We start from the raw sequence: 21305 nt of genomic DNA, 5'->3' as shown, positions 1-21305 counted from the left end.
GTAAAATTGACGAATAAAAGAAAGGAGTAGATGGGAAAAGATGAAATAATTTGTCTACTAGAATAAAAAGAAATGAAGTAATTAAATAAATCCTAATGTGTAAAAGCAAATAACAATAAAATTCCAAACAAGGAAATAAAATAAAAGTCAGTAAATCGGTAATACTCCAATAAATTAGCCATTACAACGACTGCTAGTAGGAGGAGCGAACGAGTAGAAGTGCTGGTAAATGTGATCCAGGTTCTCTGTCACTACATCCATAAAGCCGTGGAATTCCACACGCAGGGTGCTCAGCTTGAAGGAGAAGGGCGATCCAAAACTCAGCGGAATTTAAAATTTCTCCTTTAATGATCCTTACGAATGGGCATGATCAGTGTTAGAATCGTTACCTCTTGTGGCGATTGTAACCTTTGGTGCAGATCTACGGAGTGATCACGAACGTTGAACGATGACAACGCCTCTACTTAGTCCACACGAACGGATTCCTTCAATCTCAGTGCTAGCTGCTACGAATGAAGGCTTTGAGTGAGAGAGAGAGAAACGAAATTGCAACTACTAAATGCTTCTACACAAGGGTTCTATTTATAGAACCACTTGTATGAGCTTCAAGCTAAAAAGCCCACTTAAGTGTATGTGGCCCATATCTTATAATATACCAAATTCACTTAAGCGCGTGGTACCTTACCATATTTCGTATTCTACTTAAGTACATCGTACCTTACGATGTTCTACAATTCACTTATGTGCACCGTACCTTACGGCGTTCCTTAGTTACTCTATCTCTCATCAATCCGTCCTTTGTGTGTGACCCTGTAGGTTTTCGCGGCATTGACTATTATATTAAATCACATATTTAACATAATAAATAGTGAGCGGTATCTAGCAACACATCACTGCTACCCAAGACACGAAAATGTCATGTGATCTGACAAATCCTTCTGTGGTAATACTAATGTGCACAATTACCCTTTTCCCCTTATGTCTACATTGAACACAAGGCATATACAGTGTCATCCTTGTCCAGTTCAATATTGGGCCCATAGACATTTATCCTGTTACGCAGGATGGGCAAATTCCATCTAGGTCACTCATGTCCCTTAGCATGCTTCGTGGAGTACCCATCAACTGTCTTTATGGTCATCCAATTACGGACAATGTTTGATCAGCAATAAGGCACTCAACTCTACATCTAGGGTCCATAGTGGTTTCAGGTCGAAGGGTGGTATACATCATTATCACCACGAGAATAACTTATGACACTTTGCATAACATTCTATATAGTATTCTCATAGCGGGTCAATCCAGTATAAATATTACTCTTAATATTCATACCTATGTTTAAGACTTGATAACTCCTTATCCATGATCCATGAGATGTGATCATCAGTCTATAAACATAATAGTCTTCATGCTTTAATGTTATCCCACTTCACAATAAAGCTTGACTACAAATACTTTAAGAATAATGTCCTTATGTTTAATGTGATCTCATGATTAAGTCATACTTGATACATTAAACGGACTAGCTATTCTAGGGACTTTATTAAATAGAGATAATAAAGAAAAAGCCTTTTATTATTAATAAATAATTCGATACAAGTACCAAAAGTATTGGCCTCTAGGGCTTACACCAACACAACTTGCCTCTCAGATTGGCGACGTCTGTCTGAATAACTTCGATGGTAGCAACATGATGGATGAGAGGTGCAACAGGTATAACTGGGGCATGTGATTCAGCATCAGAGAGATAATTGTCATAGTGATCATAGATTTGGGGTGTCTCTGGAGGAGAAGATGGTGCATCTAGTGGTCCATCCAAATCATAGAGCCAGTTGTTCCTATCATGTACACTCGTCATAGGGTCTGGCAGGGTAAACAGGTGTACTACTTCGCAGTTAATTAGAAATTCGAACACATCTGGACCTAGGTTCCTAATCATCCCGGTGTTGAAGCAAAATTCGATATTCATTGGTCGTATTCCACCTAAAGGGGTGAGCCTGATAAGTGGTTATCTCAGTCCGATGGCATTGGCTATCATGGTCACTAAGCCTCCCACTAAGATTGGTTCATAGTCCTCCTGTGCTATACGGTACAAATTAGCTATCATGAATGTAACAACATTAACAGGTCGGGCCTGTGATGCACAATACATTATGAAGAGCTCGTCTTTGGACACAAAGGTTCTGTTCTGTTCCTTTCCAAATAAGGTGTGAGCTAGGATCTTATGAAAGTAATGAATCGCAGGGTTATGGATGTTCTCTGAATGCATAAGGTCTGGCTCGGATGGTCGTTTCCTGTGATGCTACCCCAAAAGAGATCTAATTGATGGTCTACTAGCCTGTCTTCCTGGGTAATGGTAAAGGTATCAGGGCCATTAGAGCATCCTAGGAGTTCATCCATTTCTCTATGGGTGTAGCGGTAGTCATTATCAAACAACCTAAAGGTGATTAGGCCTTTGTTAAGTTCGATACCATGGTTTGGAAGGTACACTAGGGAGCTTAGGAATTCTAAAGTCAACCTACTGTAGGAACTAAATTTTCTTTTGATAGCAAAGGTGTCCCAGTCTAGTTGGTTAATTAGGAACATAACACTGTCTCTTATACCTAATTCGATCATGGTTCGTCCATCTGGGTACAAGGTTAGTGTCATTTCTCTCTGAGCTAGAGCCTCAAAACGTCTCCTTTGAGCTCTGCCTCTGAAGACTATATACATGTAATCAACTTGTTGTATTGTGATAGTCAGTAGCTAGATAAAATCAAGTAGATAATTGCATTAAGTTAGTAATGGTCAATAATATAAAAAGGTACCGATTAACTTTATGAGAAATAAGAAATAAAAAAGAAATGAAAATTAAGTAGTAGTAATAATTATAAATTTGGGTAATGAAATTAAATAGTTAAAAACAGAGTGTGGGTTGTCTTCCACCAAGCGCTTTGTTTATTGCCGTAAGCTCGACAGAAATAAGATAGGTGTTATTCTTTTGAATGAGCGCGGAGCTCTGCAAGCTTTAGATTTGCAATGAAATCATTGTTATCAATGTTGTGGTAATGTTTCAAACGTTGGCCGTTTACTATGAATGGTTCACTCGTTTTTCCTTTTATCTCTATTGCTCCATTCGGAAAGATATTGGTAATTTCGAAGGGACCAGACCATCTAGAACGAAGTTTTCCGGGAAAGAGTCTGAGGCTGGAGTTAAACAGGAGTACTTTTTCGCCTTCCTTAAACTCTTTCCTTAATATGCGATTGTCGTGCCATTTTTTTGTTCTTTCTTTATAGATTCAGGCATTCTCATACGCATCTAGTCTAAGTTCCTCTAGTTCGTGGATATCTAATATTATTTTTTCGCCTGCGGCAGTGTAATTGAGATTAAGGATCTTAATGGCCTAATATGCTTTATGTTCTAAGTCTACCGACAGATGACATGATTTTCCATAGACTAGCTTGAAAGGCGTGGTTCCTATTGGGATCTTATAAGCTGTCCTATATGCCCATATGGCTTCTGGTAATTTTGAGGAGCAATCTTTCCTAGAGGTGGCAACTGTCTTTTCTAAGATTTTTTTAATTTCTCGGTTTGAGACTTCTACTTGCCCACTCGTCTGTGGGTGATAAGGCGTTGTTACGCGGTGCCGGACTCCATATTTCAGTAATAGCTTTTCAAAAATCCTTGAAATAAAATGGGAGCCACCATCACTGATGACAAGTCTCGGCACTCCGAATCTAGGGAAGATTATTCTCTTAAAGAGTCTAATTACCACTCGTGTGTCATTCGTTGGAGATGCTATGACCTCAATCCATTTTGATACGTAATCAACCGTAACAAGGATATACTTGTTACCAAAAGAGGATGGGAAATGTCCCATAAAATCGATTCCCCAAACATCGAAGACTTCTACTTCAAAAATGCCTTTAAGCGACATTTCATCGCGTCTAGATATGTTGTCAGTGCGTTGACACCTGTCGCAATTTGTGATCGCGATATGGATGATCGCGACTTTATAAGTCTATTGGGGTACTAACTGCAAGTGCACAGTTCTATCGCGTAGTTTTAAAAGATATCGATCCCACAGGGACTTATGAATCGATATACCGTTTTTCTAAGGTTACTTCGTAAAGCTAAGGCGGATGATACTTTGATGATTAGGGGGAAAAGTAAAACTAAAATTGGATGTAAATTAAATATCAATTAAGCGGATATCGGTATGTAGTTCGTCGTAATTAGGGAATCAAATCTTCGTTGGCTTCTTGGTTTTTTAAAATAAATCCTTTCGGTAGACACTATTGATTAAAAGTCTTATCTCAAACTCTCGCTCTGTTGAATAGACTATGACTTTATATTAACGTAGCTGTCACTTATTAGTTAAGTCCAAAATCACTTTTTGAAAACAACAGAATTTATAGAAACTCTTTTCATTAAAATAATAACCGTTTAAACACCCTCGTCTCAAACTCTCGCTCTATTGACTTAGATTATATAATTAAACTTAAATGCTTAACTCTCGTCCTCACATTTAATCTTTAAAAATACTTTTTGAAAAAGATTAGAATCTAATTAACTCTAAAAATTGCTTTCGCCCTGATTTAGAATTAATGTCCAATTTACACTGTCCAGTTAAAAACTCAAACCGTCGTTCTATTGATTTTAACTTCTTTATGTCTTTTACTCTCGTACAAAAACCTTGGTATTAACTCTGTAAATTGAGACCATAAAAAGAGTGACTTTAATTTTAAATAAAATTAAACCAACTTAGTTTTGATTCCTTATTCCGCTTACTTTACATACCGATATCTAAATTAATTAGCCGGACATGCTAAACAGGTCTGAACAATTATCATGCTTAAATAAAGCCATATCAGGCAAACAATATAAATAAACAGCAATGCAGAGCATATATAAATTAAAACAATAAATTAAAGAACCTGAATAATTAATAGGAATTTTGAACACTCCACCACAGACCGGTTGGATTTGTTCTTGCAATCTTCAATCGAACAGGAAAATAAAAGCAAAGGAATAAAATACTATGATCTAACGTAAGGTTAGATCCAGTAAAAGATACACAATAATTTCCGGTGTAGAAACTATTGTGTGAAAAATTAATTAAGTGCTCTGAAAATTGACTGGAAAAGAAAAGGAAATAAAAAATGCTAATAATAAAAAGCTGTAGAAAATTAATGCTGTAAATGCTTGCACGGCAGAAAAGGGAAGCGAGCCATTAAGGGTTGGATCCTTGGTCCTATTTATATTAGTCCCCTTTTGTAACCGTTTCCAAAAATGCCTTCCGTAAGTAACTTGCACGCTTCAACGAGTCAAGCGGAGGAATAGGCTTCAACGTGCCTCTGTTACGCGTTAAAAGCCAAAAATATAGGAGTGGAGTGTGACGTTCGTCACACCATGTGTTACGCTCGTAACACAAAGTAGCAGGGCGTGACACTCGTCACACCTTGTGTGGCGGTCGTCACAGCTTCAGCGCTCCTGGCTTGTAATTGTGGGCTGCGCTTTAGTGGAATTTGCTTTCATCCTCTTTTTCACCCCCCTTTTCTTCCTTTTTCACTTATGCTTCAAATAAGTTACCTGAGACAAATAGAAGGAAAAATACCACGTAATATCGAATAATATGAAATAAATTGAAACAAATAATAATATAATTTAATTAAATCGGGTCCAAAAATGTGATATTATTTCATGTTATCAAACTCCCCCATACTTAGACCTTTGCTTGTCCTCAAGAAAGATACAGTATAGAAATCGTTTTAAAAATTTGGCCAGATGAAATTTCAAAACACACATCAATTCGTACTAGGTTGCAATGTAAACCTTGTTTAGAAGTAACTTGAGTTTAATCTTGACATCAACAACCACCGTCACAACCTCAGATAACCCCACCTTATGCAAACCGGTTCGAGTAATGCTATTATAGCTATCCTAGTTCCTTTACTCTTATTTCATCCGTTTTCATTCTAGCGAAATCACATTAAGCCCTTTATCTTTTCGCGCACATAGTGGAGTAACCTGTTAGTGATTCTGATCCCCTTTTTAGCTTGAAGTTCTGGTACATAAGTGGGATAACTTCGTTATTTAGTCCATTGCAGATTGCGGGGGATCGGACCGTAGTCTGCCCTACCAAGTTCAGCACCAGATACCTGCTGAACCAACTCATAATGGATCTTTCGTATTATGCTTTTGTATGATCTGCAACCTTTAGATTAAATGATCTGGTAAGGATCACCTAACTTAATTAGTGCATTTCCTGATTTTTTTTATATTCTTTTGGGAATCATTCACTTATATTCATCGGCTCTCCACGTAGTTTGCTATTAAGATGGTGCTGACTTCTTGTATAAACTACTCGGGGTTACTATAAAACTAAAAGTCCAAGGGATTGGTATAATAGGTACTTAGCCTGATCTAACATGTTGAGGTTTTTAGAGTGTTGGGGCGGTAATGGTTTTTGTCTAAACTTTTCTCAAGTTTGATAAAATAGGCAACCTTTATATTTACTGAGTGTGTTGAATTTTTGTTATGGCTCAAGAAAATTGAGGGGAATAGATAATAAGAATTTTTCACACTAGTGACTTAACTTAAAATAAATATATATTATAATAATTTTTTTTTATAACAAGAAAGGGAAATAACAATGAAAGGGAAAATAAAATACTTGAAAAGGGAAGGTTGAAAGAACAAGGTTTTCCCCCCCACACTTAAATGAAACATTGTCCTCAATGTTTCAAAGAAAACAAAAGAAATAGAAAAAAAAGAAAAAGAAACTAAAATCAATGCTGCCTGCCGCCTCTTGTTCGTGGACCTGGTGATCGTTGACGTACTCCTAAGTCGTCAAACCTGCTGAGCAACTCAGTGAACCGCTGGTCGGTTATTGCATTCCTCGCTTCCTGTTGTTGTTGCATCTGGAGCATCAGTTGCATCACTTCGAGATTCTGCGCCTGCATGGTATCAATGGCGTCCATGATATCCTCATTAGTTGCGGGCCTCCTTCTTCGATGACGTCGGGAAGATTGAGCATTATCGGAAGGGTTGAGCTGGATTGATTGTTGCTCAGGACCTTGATCACCCCTCTCCATTTCTTCAAACTCGTCTGGAGGCGGGTTTGCGTGTGTAGGCTCGGTAGCTTCGGAAGCATTAAGGTCGTAGATGAAACGGTTGGGGTTGGTGACATCTGTGAGGGCAATGTTGGGTAAAACAACGCTTGGGACTTCGTGGTTATTCACCATAAGACAATACCTTCCGCCTACCCTGTTTTTGATTAAGCGGCTGGAGCGACAATAGCTTATATCCATAAATAGGGGTGGGAGAGCTTGTAAATTTTGAAGTCGGTCCCCTAGATTCAAACCAAGTGCTATGGAGGTTATTAATCCTCCAATTACGAAAGGTTGGCGGCCTCGAGCACATAGGGTGCGGATATGATGAAATAGGAAAGAAGCAGCGTTTACCTTTGTATCCATTTCAAAGACGCAGTGGAGGAAGAATAATTCCTTGGCGTTGACTTTGCTGTTGTTCGGTCTTCCAAAAACTGTGTTTTGTAGGATGCGGATAAAATACCAGATGGTTGGGTTATGTATATGGGAAGCAAGTAGTGCATCCCAATTATCGGTTTCCACACCGGATATTTTCCTAAAGAGGTCGAAGGCGTTTATGTGCCACTGGGAGTTCGGAGGGATTCTTGGGTGGACTCGGTCTCCTACAGGGAACTGTAGCATGGCACTCAGCTGATCCTGGGATAGTGAGTATTCGGTGTTGAACATGCGGAAGGTTGCAGTGTCGGTTAAGTACTCGTCTTCACCGGTAGGAGTGTTGTACGAATAAGAACTTAAAAATTCTAAGGTGAGAGATGGGTAGGTAGGTTGATTGTGTGTGCATAGAAAGGTTAAATCAGCAAGGCGGAGCATCCATTATATACCTTGAAGTAATCCTAATTCTTATAAACAATTTAAATCAGGATACCTGGTAGATACGACACCTCGCTGTTGGAAACGCTCGAACTGCTCCCTTTGATAATTATCATCTTCGGATCGGAAGATGATATTTCTGAATTGTTGGTTTCCCGCCATACTGATAAGTGGGTTGAAAGGAGGAGAAGGGATGAAAAAGAATTTTGTATGGAGAAATGTATGTTGGAATGATGTAGAAAGAAAGGTATGGTGGATATTTATAGAAAAAGTTTTGGAAGTTGGAAAGGGAGTGGGTGAAAAATAATTAAATGTGGGTAAATGTGAGTAAATGGGTAAGTGAATGGGGAAGGTAAAAAGTGGGGTGGTGTAACGGTCGTGTCCCCAACGGTTACTAACGTTCACCTAGTCTGAAGGTGTCACGCTCGTGACAGGGGTGTTACGGGCGTCACAGGCACTTGGTGTGACGACCGTGATGGCGTGTGTGACGCTCGTCACACAGTCAGCTTGCATGGGTGCTCCATAATTTGTTTTTGTTATTATATTTTATTTTTGTTATTTTGTTTTGCTTATGTTTATTTTATTTTGCTACTGTAATGCTTTTAAATTGCCTTGCATGCTATTCTACTACCATAATATATGTATTTCTTTAACAGGCATAGTAATTATTAGCATATAATGGATATCATTACTTGTAATTATAGAAATTGCATAGATCAAAATAAAATAAACCAATAATGCAATAGCTTCATAAAATAATCATAATGTAACATTGGAAGACAAAAGCAAACATGCGAAAGAGAAACAAATACTAATATTAAAAATAATGTGAAACAAAACTAATAAATAGCCTAAACTAAAACTAAGTAACTAAGAAAAACAACTTCTAGCCACTTGCTGGATCTCTGGCCGGAGGAGCGAATGAGTTAACACGGTTTAGCAACTCGTGGAATTTATTTGTCATACTGCTCATGTATCCCAGAAATTCTTGTCCCATATTAGCTAACTCTTCTCTGAGGGCGTCTTGTTCTGACATCAAAGCTTGAATGGTGGTGTTATAATTAGTTCCGGGCATATGATGTCTAAGATCGGGTATTGCCGACTCTTCGGTCGGGATAGGTTGAGGTGGAGGGTCAATATCATAATAACCAGATGGTGTCCGAGGGTCAGACTCAGCATAAGGAATCTGGTCGTCACAAATCTCATAGTCCTGGATGGATTCAGTAGATCCAACAGGGGAAGGTATTCCGTTCAGGTTGTAGAGCCAGTTATTACGGTTATGAACACTAGTCTTCGGACTAGGCAAGGCGAATAAGCAAAGAACTTGGTTGTCAATTATTAGTTCGAACTCTTCAGACCCGAGGTTCTATAAACATAATGTTGAAGAGGAAAGGTATACTCATAGTCGCAATGCCACAAAAAGGGCTTAGGTCAAGCATAGGTTGACGTAATCCGATAGCATTACCAATCATGGTTATCAATCCGCCTATTTGAATCGGTGCTCGTTCATCTTGGATAAGGCGGTCAAAGTTCGCCAACATAAAAGTGGCACCATTCACTGGACGGTTCTGGGAAGCACAAAATATGATGAAGAGTTCATCACGTGATACTGCAGTAGTATTCGACTTCTTCCCAAAAAGGGTGTGGGCCAGGATCTTATGGAAATAACGAAAGGCCGGATTATGTATATTTCCAGAAAGAAACTCATGTTCCTCGGGGTCGTCATTTCCAGTCAAACTTCCCCAAAAATGTTCAAGTTCTCTATATTCAAAAAGGTCTTCTTGGCTCACTGTGAATGTATCAAAAGAGGTAGGGAAACCTAAAAGGTTAGTAAAGTCTTGAATGTTAAACTGATACTCCATGTTGAACATTCTGAACTGAATGAAACCTCTGCTTATTCCTTTTCCATGACTGGGTAGATAGATCAGGGAGCTAAGGAATTCTAGAGTCAGTCTCCGGTAAGTGACGAATTGTCTTCGAATAGGAGTAGTTTCCCACCCTATTTGACTCAGCAAATACATGACACTTTCTCTTAGTCCAAGGGCAGTCATTGCCCAGTCATCAACATACAAGCTAGGTAGCATCTCTCTCTATGCTAGTTCCTCAAACTTTTGTTTCTGAGCTTTCCCTCTGAATTTGATACCCATACGATCAATTTGTCCCATCAGGTTAGTGTTAGCTAGAGAAAAGAAAAACAAGAGTTTTAGTCAGGATTTGGCCAAATGCCAAAAGAAGAAAAGAAGAATTTTTTTATAAATTAAAATAAATGAAGAATGAATACTAAATAAAATTTAAAAGAATAATCAAAGAAGAAATAAAAATAAAAATATTTGTGGGTTGTCTCCCACGAAGCGCTTTGTTTAATGTCGCAAGCTCGACATAAAAACTATCAAATATAATCTATAAATTCAGGAGGCATTACGTCTAAGTGCAGGACTTGCAAATCTTCATTGTTCTCTGCATAATGATAATGTTTTAGACGCTGCCCATTTACGATAAATGGTTCAATAGATTTTCCTTTAATTTCCACCGCTCCACTTGGAAAGACATTGGTGATTTGGAAAGGGCCTGACCATCTAGAACGTTGTTTTCCTGGGAATAACTTAAGTCTAGAGTTGAACAAAAGGACTATATCGCCTTGTTTGAAGATTTTTCTTGATATACGTTTATCATGCCATTTTTTCGTTCTTTCTTTGTAGATTCTGGCATTTTCGTAGGCGTCTTGTCTAAGTTCCTCCAATTCGTTTATGTCAAGAATTCGCTTTTCACCAGCGGCCTTATATTTTAAATTTAGATTTTTAATAGCCCAGTAGGCCTTATGTTCTAGTTCTACCGGGAGGTGGCAAATTTTTCCATAAATAAGCTTAAATGGGGTTGTTCCTATGGGAGTTTTGTAGGCGGTTCGATATGCCCATAAAGCTTCAGATAGTTTTGATGACTAGTCTTTCCTTGAGGTGGCGACTGTTTTTTCTAATATTTGTTTAATTTCTCTGTTAGACACTTCCACTTGTCCACTGGTTTGAGGATGGTAAGGTGTTGCTACTCTATGTCTTACACCATACTTAAACAGTAGTTTTTCGAGTACCTTAGATATGAAATGCGATCCTCCGTCACTGACGACTATTCTTGGGACACCAAATCTTGGGAAAATTATATTCTTAAAGAGTCTAGTTACTACTCGTGTGTCGTTTGTCGGAGAAGCTATAGCTTCAATCCATTTTGATACGTAGTCAACTGCTACGAGTATGTACTTGTTACCAAAAGAAGGCGGAAAAGGTCCCATGAAATCTATTCCCCACACGTCGAAAATCTCTACTTCCAAAATGCCCTTTTGTGGCATCTCGTCACGTCTAGATATATTTCCTGTGCGTTGACATCTATCACATTTCTTGATAGCCGCATGCACATCCTTCCATATGTTTGGCCAATAAAGACCGGCTTGTAGGATTTTAGAGCAGGTTTTGGATGTACTTGCATGTCCACCATAAGGAGCGGAATGACAGTGTTGGATTATATTTTCTATCTCTTCTTCAGGTATACACCGACGGAAAATACCATCGGGGCCTCTTTTGAAAAGTAAAGGGTCATCCCAGTAATAATGTTTTATGTCATGGAAGAATCGTTTCTTTTGTTGGTAAGATAAATTAGGTGGAACTATTCTGGCAGCTAAATAATTGACGAGATCAGTGTACCATGGTGTAACACATATAGCTAAGGTGGTCTCTACCTGTTTATCAGCTTTATTTTCTTCCAAAGTAGCTATAAGTTTATCGTATGAGAAATCATCGTTGATCGATGTTCTTTCCGGTTCCAGGTTTTCGAGTCTAGAGAGGTGATCTGCTACTACGTTTTCAGTTCCTTTCTTATCTTTGATTTCCAAATCGAATTCTTGTAGCAACAAAATCCACCTTAGGAGTCTAGGTTTAGCGTCCTTTTTTGTTAAGAGGTACTTAATGGCGGTGTGGTCAGTGTAAACGATTATTTTAGCTCCGACCAAGTAAGAACAAAATTTATCTAGTGCAAACACCACTGCTAAAAGTTCTTTCTCGGTCGTGGCGTAATTCATTTGTGCTTCGTCTAGGGTTCTACTTGCGTAATATATGACGTGAAGCTTTTTATCCTTTCGTTGTCCTAAAACAGCGCCTATGGCGTAGTCACTTGCGTCACACATTATTTCGAATGGTTCATTCCAATCCGGAGCCTGCATTATGGGCACGGAGATCAATGCTTGTTTAAGCGTTTGAAATGCTTCTAAACATTTATTGTCGAAGATGAATTTAGCATCTTTCTTCAATAATCCGGTTAAAGGTTTAGTTATTTTAGAGAAATCTTTAATGAATCGTCGGTAAAAACCGGCATGTCCTAAGAAGCTTCGTACTTCTCTCACAATTTTCGGAGGTTGAAGGTTTTCGATTACTTCTATTTTGGCTTTGTCTACTTCAATTCCTCTATTTGATATAATGTGTCCTAAAACAATTCCTTCTTGTACCATAAAGTGACATTTTTCCCAATTAAGTACTAGGTTTACTTTTACGCATCGTTCTAGAACTCTTTCTAGGTTTTCAAGACATTCTTCAAAGCTTTGTCCGCATACGGAGAAATCATCCATAAATACTTCCATGATGTTTTCGAGAAAATCGGCGAATATTGCCATCATGCACCTTTGGAAGGTTGCAGGAGCATTGCACAAGCCGAACGGCATTCGTCAATAAGCGAAGGTACCAAAAGGACATGTGAATGTTGTCTTTTCTTGGTCATCAGGATGAATTGGTATTTGAAAGAAGCCTGAGTACCCGTCTAGATAGCAGAAATGAGAATGTTTTGCTAATCGTTCTAACATCTAGTCAATGAATGGTAAAGGGAAATGATCTTTTCGGGTTGCTTTGTTTAGTTTCCTATAGTCAATGCACATTCTCCATCCCGATTCGATTCGTTTGGTTATAGTTTCTCCTTTTTCATTTTCAATAACTGTTATACCTCCTTTCTTTGGTACTACGTGTACAGGACTAACCCATTTGCTATCAGATATAGGATATATGATACCTGTCTCTAATAACTTTGTTACTTCCTTTTTCACTACCTCACTCAGGATCGGGTTTAGTCTCCTCTGATGTTCCCTAGAAGTTTTACAGTCTTCTTCTAGCATAATGCGGTGCATACAAATAGAAGGACTTATTCCTTTAAGATCGGTGATGTTGTATCCTAGTGCGGTTGGATATTTTCTTAAGATATGTAGGAGTTTTTCGGTTTCGAGTTTTCCTAGGTCTGCATTAACTATTACTGGTCGTTCAAGTTCTAAGTCTAGGAATTCATATCTCAGATTTTTGGGAAGTGTTTTCAGGTCGAGGTTTGGTTTCTTAAGGCATTGCGTAGGATCCGATGTCATTGCTAAACATTGGTTAAGTCTGTCTTCTACACGATAGTCAGACGATTTGTCATTTTCTAATTTTGTTTCTTTTATGCATTCATCGATGATATCCATGAAGTAACATGTGTCATCTATTGCAGGTGCTTTCAAAAATTGGGAAAGAATGAACTCAATTTTCTCTTCTCCTACTTCAAAAGTGAGTCGTCCTCGTTTTACGTCTATGATCGCATCGGCGGTTGCTAAGAATGGTCTTCCCAATATAATGGGTGTAACTTCATCTTCTCTTATGTCCATAATTATAAAATCGGTTGGAATGTAGAATTGACCTATGCGCACGAGAACGTTTTCAAGAATTCCTAAAGGATATCTAACGGAACGATCTGCTAATTGCACAAACATTTTAGTTGGTCTTAATTCTCCCATTTCCAGTTTCTTGCATATGGATAAAGGCATAACACTGATACCGGCTCCTAAATCGCATAGAGCTTTGTTTATGACAAATTTTCCTATGTGACAGGGTATAGAGAAACTACCAGGGTCTTTAAGTTTGGGAGGCATATTCTGGATTATAGCGCTGCATTCAACAGTGAGTGTAACGGTTTCGCTCTCTTCAAGTTTCCTTTTATTAGAAAGAATTTCTTTTAAGAACTTAGCATATGAGGGCATCTGCGCAATAGCTTCTGTAAAAGGAATTGTGACGTTTAATTGTTTCAGTAAGTCAGCAAATTTTTTAAATTGGCCCGCCTCTTTGGTTCTAATAAGCCTTTGAGGGTAAGGGATAGGTGGTTTATAAGGTGGTGGAGGTACGTAAGGTTCTTTCTTTTCTATGGTTTCCTTATTACTCTCTTCCTTTTCCTTAGGTTTATTTTCTTCCTCAGTTGACTTTTTAGAGTTTTGGTTTTCAATTCTTGGATCAGACGGTCCTTCTACCTCTGTTCCACTTCTCAATATGATTGCATGAGCGTGGCTTTTCGGGTTAGGTTGGGGCTGTCCAGGAAATGTACCAGTTGGGGCAGCGGTAGGCGCTTGTTGTTGAGCTACTTACGATATTTGTGTTTCCAGCATTTTGTTATGGGTAGCCAGGGCATCTACTTTACTTGCTAGTTGTTTAATTTGTTCGCTAGTGTGTACATTCTGGTTTAAGAAATCTTTATTGGTTTGCTGTTGAGAAGCTATGAAGTTCTCCATCATGATTTCCAAGTTGGATTTTCTAGGAACATTATTGTTAGGTGTAGATGGGGTCGGCTTTTGATATCCAGGAGGTATAGCTGGGGCTTTACTGGGAGCTTGTCCTGGTGCGTATAAAGCATTATTGCTCTTATATGAAAAATTAGGATGGTTATTCCAGTTTGAGTTATAGGTATGCGAGTAAGGATTTCCTTGAGCATAATTCACTTGCTCTGCTTGGATTCCTGTTAGGAGTTGACAATCTGCAGGAGTGTGACCTTGGATTCCACAGACTTCGCAATTTTGAGCTGCGGCAACCACGGTGGCTGGAGGTGATACATTTAAACTTTCAATTTTCTGGGCCAGAGCATCCACTTTTGCATTAACATGATCAAGGCTACTTATCTCGTACATGCCACTTTTCGTTTGAGTTTTTTCTACCATTGTTCGTTCGCTTCCCCACTGATAATGGTTTTGGGCCATGCTCTCGATAAGTTGATAAGCATCGGCATAAGGTTTATCCATAAGCGCACCACTTGCGACGGCGTCTATTGTTAACCTTGTGTTGTATAAGAGACCATTATAGAAGGTATGAATTACTAACCAGTCCTCTAAACCATGGTGTGGACAAAGTCTCATCATGTCTTTGTATCTTTCCCATGCTTCGAAAAGAGACTCGTTATCTTTCTGTTTAAATCCATTTATCTGGGCTTTCAACATAGCTGTTTTGCTTGGAGGAAAATATCGGGCAAGAAAGACTTTCTTCAACTCATTCCATGTGGTGACCGAGTTGGAAGGAAGAGACTGAAGCCATCTTCTAGCTTTATCCCTTAACGAGAAGGGAAAAAGACGAAGTCGAATCGCCTCTGAAGTGACACCATTAGCTTTAACAGTATCAGCGTATTGGACAAATACGGATAAATGAAGGTTTGGATCCTCGGTAGGATTTCCAGAGAATTGATTCTGTTGCACTGCTTGTAACAGCGAAGGTTTAAGTTCGAAGTTGTTTGCTTCGATTGCGGGTGGAGCAATACTCGAATGTGGCTCATCTTGCGATGGAGCGGCGTAATCTCGAAGAGCACGAGCTGGTTCTTCCATCTCGGGTATCGGCGAGGGAAGAAGATTTTTGAGGTCGGGCACTTCGATAGGAGGGAGATTGTTTGCAGCACGATATTCCCGAATTCGTCGTAAGACTCGGAGATATAGTTCAATGTCGTTGATTCGTAAGTAAAACGGCTCGCCTTGTGAGCGAGTGTGTGGCATACAAATCAACGAAAGAAAGAAATAAAAATTGCCTTAGTCTTTACAGCGTAACAGAAGGGTTACGATATCGACTAAATAAAAGTCCCCGGCAACGGCGCCAAAAACTTGATCGCGACTTTATAAGTCTATTGGGGTACTAACTGCAAGTGCACAGTTCTATCGCGTAGTTTTAAAAGATATCGATCCCACAAGGACTTATGAATCGATATACCGTTTTTATAAGGTTACTTCGTAAAGCTAAGGCGGATGATACTTTGATGATTTGGGGGAAAAGTAAAACTAAAATTGGATCTAATTTAAATATCAATTAAGCGGATATCGGTATGTAGTTCGTCGTAATTAGGGAATCAAATCTTCGTTGGTTTCTTGGTTTTTTAAAATAAATCCTTTCGGTAGACACTATTGATTAAAAGTCTTATCTCAAACTCTCGCTCTGTTGAATAGACTATGACTTTATATTAACGTAGCTGTCACTTATTAGTTAAGTCCAAAATCACTTTTTGAAAACAACAGAATCTATAGAAACTCTTTTCATTAAAATAATAACCGTTTAAACACCCTCGTCTCAAACTCTCGCTCTATTGACTTAGATTATATAATTAAACTTAAATGCTTAACTCTCGTCCTCACATTTAACCTTTAAAAATACTTTTTGAAAAAGATTAGAATCTAATTAACTCTAAAAATTGCTTTCGCCCTGATTTAGAATTAATGTCCAATTTACACTGTCCAGTTAAAAACTCAAACCGACGTTCTATTGATTTTAACTTCTTTATGTCTTTTACTCTCGTACAAAAACCTTGGTATTAACTCTGTAAATTGAGACCATAAAAAGAGTGACTTTAAATTTAAATAAAATTAAACCAACTTAGTTTTAATTCCTTATTCCGCTTACTTTACATACCGATATCTAAATTAATTAGCCGGACATGCTAAACAGGTCTGAACAATTATCATGCTTAAATAAAGCCATATCAGGCAAACAATATAAATAAACAGCAATGCATAGCATATATAAATTAAAACAATAAATTAAAGAACCTGAATAATTAATAGGAATTTTGAACACTCCACCACAGACCGGTTGGATTTGTTCTTGCAATCTTCAATCGGACAGGAAAATAAAAGCAAAGGAATAAAATACTATGATCTAACGTAAGGTTAGATCCAGTAAAAGATACACAATAATTTCCGGTGTAGAAACTATTGTGTGAAAAATTAATTAAGTGCTCTGAAAATTGACTGGAAAAGAAAAGGAAATAAAAAATGCTAATAATAAAAAGCTGTAGAAAATTAGTGCTGTAAATGCTTGCACGGCAGAAAAGGGAAGCGAGCCATTTAGGGTTGGATCCTTGGTCCTATTTATATTAGTCCCCTTTTGTAACCGTTTCCAAAAATGCCTTCCGTAAGTAACTTGCACGCTTCAACGAGTCAAGCGGAGGAATAGGCTTCAACGTGCCTCTGTTACGCATTAAAAGCCAAAAATATAGGAGTGGGGTGTGACGTTCGTCACACCATGTGTTACGCTCGTAACACAAAGTAGCAGGGCGTGACGCTCGTCACACCTTGTGTGGCGGTCGTCACAGCTTCAACGCTCCTGGCTTGTAATTGTGGGATGGGCTTTAGTGGAATTTGCTTTCATCCTCTTTTTCACCCCCCTTTTCTTCCTTTTTCACTTATGCTTCAAATAAGTTACCTGAGACAAATAGAAGGGAAAATACCACATAATATCGAATAATATGAAATAAATTGAAACAAATAATAATATAATTTAATTAAATCGGGTCCAAAAATGTGATATTATTTCATGTTATCAGTGGACATCTTTCCACAGAGTGGGCCAAAAGAGGCCGACTTGTAAGATCTTAGCGCAAGTCTTTGAGGTGTTTTCATGTCCTCCATAGGGAGCAGAATGATAGTGGGAGATTACGTTTTCTACCTCGTCCTCGGGGACACATTGACAGAAAATGCCGTCGGCGCCTCTCTTGAAAAGTAGAGGCTCATCCCAAAAATAGTGTTTAAGATCGTGGAAGAATTTTTTCTTTTATTGGTAGGTTAGATATTGCGGAAGCACCCTAGCTGCTAAGTAGTTGACGAAGTCAGCGTACCATGGTAGTGTAGTTTGGGTGTAGATTGTTTCCACTACCTCGTTTGTTTCGGTATCCTTATGGGTTAACACATCTTTAGCTGTATTGCTTTCCAATTGGGCTATGAGTCTTTCGTACGGAAAAACATTGTTTATAGGCACTCGTTCAGGTTCAATACCTTCCATTCTTGACAAGTGATCGGCCATGATGCTTTTAGTGCCCCTTTTATCCTTGATTTCTAGGTCAAGCTCTTGTAATAGTAAGATCCACCTTATGAGTCTTTGTTTGGCGTCTTTTTTGTTTAACAGGTACCTAATTGTAGCATGATCGGTATAGATAATTATCTTTGCTCCTACTAGGTAGGAACAAAATTTATCCAGAGCGAACACTACGGCTAAAAGTTCATTTTCTGTGGTGGCATAGTTCATCTGTGCAGGGTCTAGGGTTCTACTTGCATAGTATATTGCATGAAGTTTCTTATCCCTTCTTTGTCCTAAGACTGCGCCTACAGCATAATCACTAGCGTCACACATGATTTTAAAAGGTAATCTCCAATCGGGCGGTTGCATGATAGGTGCGGTAATAAGAGCTGTTTTTGTTGTCAAAGATGAATTCAGCGTCTTTCATCACTAAGCCAGTCAGTGGTTTGGTGATTTTTGGGAAATCTTTAATGAATCGTCGGTAGAAACCAGCGTGTCCTAAGAAGCTTCGTATTTCTCTTACGGTTTTCGGAGGCTGGAGGTCTTCTATAACTTCTTTTTTGGCCTTGTTAACTTCAATCCCCTTGTCGGATACTATGTGTCCGAGCACGATTCCTTGTCGGACCATGAAATGGCATTTTTCCCAGTTTAGCATGAGGTTCACTTTTATGCATCTTTTTAGTATCATTTCAAGATTTGATAAGCATCCTTCAAAGCTCTGTCCGCATACAGAGAGATCGTCCATAAAGACTTCCATGATGTCATCTATGAAATCGGTGAAAATTGACATCATGCCTCTTTGGAATATTGCGGGAGCGTTACACAGTACGAATGACATTCTTTGGTAGGCGAATGTACCATAGGTGCATGTGAAGGTCGCTTTTTCTTGGTTGTCGGGATGGATAGGAATTTGGGAAAATCCCGAATAACCGTCTAGGTAGCAGAAATTAGAATGCTTAGCCAATCTTTCAAGCATTTGATCGATAAACGGTAAAGGAAAATGATCCTTCCAAATGGCTTTGTTTAATTTTTTATAATCAATACACATTCTACTTCTAGTAACCACTCTTTGTGCTATATATTCTCCTTTTTCATTATTCACAACTGTGGCGCCTCCCTTCTTTGGTACGACATGTACTGGGCTGACCTATTGACTATCAGATATCGGGTAGATAATACTTGCTTCTAACAGCTTTTTCACTTCTTTCTTTACTACATCACTCAGAATGGGATTTATCCTTCTTTGATGTTCTCTAGAGGTCTTACTGTCTTCCTCTAGCATTATGTGATGCATGCATACGGAAGGGCTTATTCCTTTTAGATCGAAGGTATTGTAGCCTAAAGCAGTTGGGTATTTTCTCAAAACGTGTAAAAGCTTTTCGGTCTCTATCTGCCCTAAGTCTGCATTTACTATTACAGGTCGCTCAAGTTCTGTGTCTAGGACCTTAGATTTTTGGGTAACGTCTTAAGTTCTAGGGATGGTTTCTTTGGGCAAGGCATATGATCGGGCGTTAGTGTTAGGCATTCACTTAGGCTGTCATCTTGGTATTCCTTACTTAAATTTTCATCTTCAAAAGTAGGAGGCCTTGGATCTTTCAGTATTTCAGAGTATGATGTTTGTTCATTCTCCATCTCTCTTATGCACTCGTCGATGACATCTAGTATACAACAGGTATCGTCTATAGCTGGTGCCTTTAGGAATTGCGTCAAAATGAATTCGACTTTTTCCTCACAACTTCAAAGGTTAGCTTGCCTTTCTTAACATCTATAATAGCTCCGGCTGTAGCTAGGAATGGTCTTCCTAATATGATATGGATGTTGGAATCCTCTTCTATATCCATGATTATAAAATCAGTAGGAATATAGAGTTGTCCTATGCGCACCAGAACATTTTCTAGCATACCTACGGGAAATTTAACAGAACAATCTGCAAGTTGTATGGACATTCTCGTAGGTCTTAGTTCTCCCATTTTTAGCCTTTCGCATATGGACAAGGGCATTAAACTAATACTAGCTCTTAAGTCACATAGTGCTTTGTCGATGACAAACTTTTTGATTACACAGGGTATGGAGAAACTACCTGGGTCTTTCAGCTTAGGAGGCATATTGTTTTGTATTATGGCGCTACACTCAACAGTAAGTGTAACAGTTTCGTTATCCTCTATCTTCTTCTTGTTAGATAAGATTTCTTTGAGAAATTTAGCATATGAGGGCATTTGAGTGATGGCTTCTATAAAGGGTATTGTGATATTCAATTTTTTTAGAAGCTCTACGATTTTTTTAAATTGTCCTACACTTTTAGATTTAACAAGTCTTTGAGGATAAGTGATATGGGGTTTATACAGTGGTGGAGGCACATAAGGTTCTTCTTTCTCTACGGCCTCTTCGTTTTTATCTTCCTCTTGTTCGTCTTCCTTCTCAGTTACCTTACCTGGGTCTTGATGCATGGATGGGTTTAGAGTTATGAGGTCGGCCGGTCCGTCTAGTTCTGTCCCACTTCGTAGTATAATAGCATTTGCATGACCTTTAGGGTTTGGTTGCGGCTGTCCAGCAAATGTGCCTGCATGAGCAGCAATAGGTGCTTGTTGTTGAGCCACTTGCGAGATTTGTGTTTCCAACATTTTGTTGTGGGTGGCTAATGCGTCTACCTTGTTTGCTAACTGCTTGATTTGTTCACTAGTGTGTATGTTTTGATTTAGGAAATCCTTATTTGTTCGGGCTTGGATAGCTATGAAGTTTTCCATCATTATTTCTAAGTTTGATTTTCTAGGAGCATTTTGAGTATTTGAGGTAGCTTTATGATATCCTGGTGGTATGGCAGGTGCTTGGTTAGGTGCATACAATGCATTATTGTTTTTGTACGAAAAGTTAGGATGGTTCTTCCAACCTGGGTTATAGGTGTTTGAGTAAGGGTTTCCTTGAGTATAGTTCACCTGGTTTGTGGAGGTTCCTGTCAAGAGTTGACATTCTGGGGAAGTATGCCCTTGAACTCTGCATATCTCGAAGTTTAGTGCTACGGCAGCCACGATGGCTGCTGGTGTTATGGTCAAGCTATCTATCTTTTGAGTCAGAGCATATACCTTGGCGTTGACATGGTCAAGACTGCTTTATTCGTACATGCCGCCCTTCGTTTGAGGTTTCTCCACAAAGGTTCTTTTGCTTCCCCATTGGTAATGATTCTGGGCCATACTGTCGATGAGCTGATTGGCCTTATTGTATGGTTTATCCATCAGTGCGCCACCTGCGGCGACGTCTATTGTCAATCTTGTATTGTACAAGAGACCGTTGTAAAAGGTATGGATGATCAACCATTCTTCT

At 38.7% G+C, this 21305-nt stretch overlaps 1 pseudogene; it reads left to right on the top strand.

Annotated features, from left to right (window-relative positions):
- Positions 1 to 15050: 15050 nt before the first annotated feature.
- Positions 15051 to 15150, top strand: LOC127090220 (uncharacterized; annotated as a pseudogene).
- The last annotated feature ends 6155 nt before the right edge of the window (positions 15151 to 21305 follow it).

The sequence above is a fragment of the Lathyrus oleraceus genome, chromosome 5 (genome assembly GCF_024323335.1).
Source record: "Lathyrus oleraceus cultivar Zhongwan6 chromosome 5, CAAS_Psat_ZW6_1.0, whole genome shotgun sequence".
Taxonomy (NCBI): Eukaryota; Viridiplantae; Streptophyta; class Magnoliopsida; order Fabales; family Fabaceae; genus Lathyrus; species Lathyrus oleraceus.
This window is presented reverse-complemented; position numbering and strand designations above follow the sequence as displayed.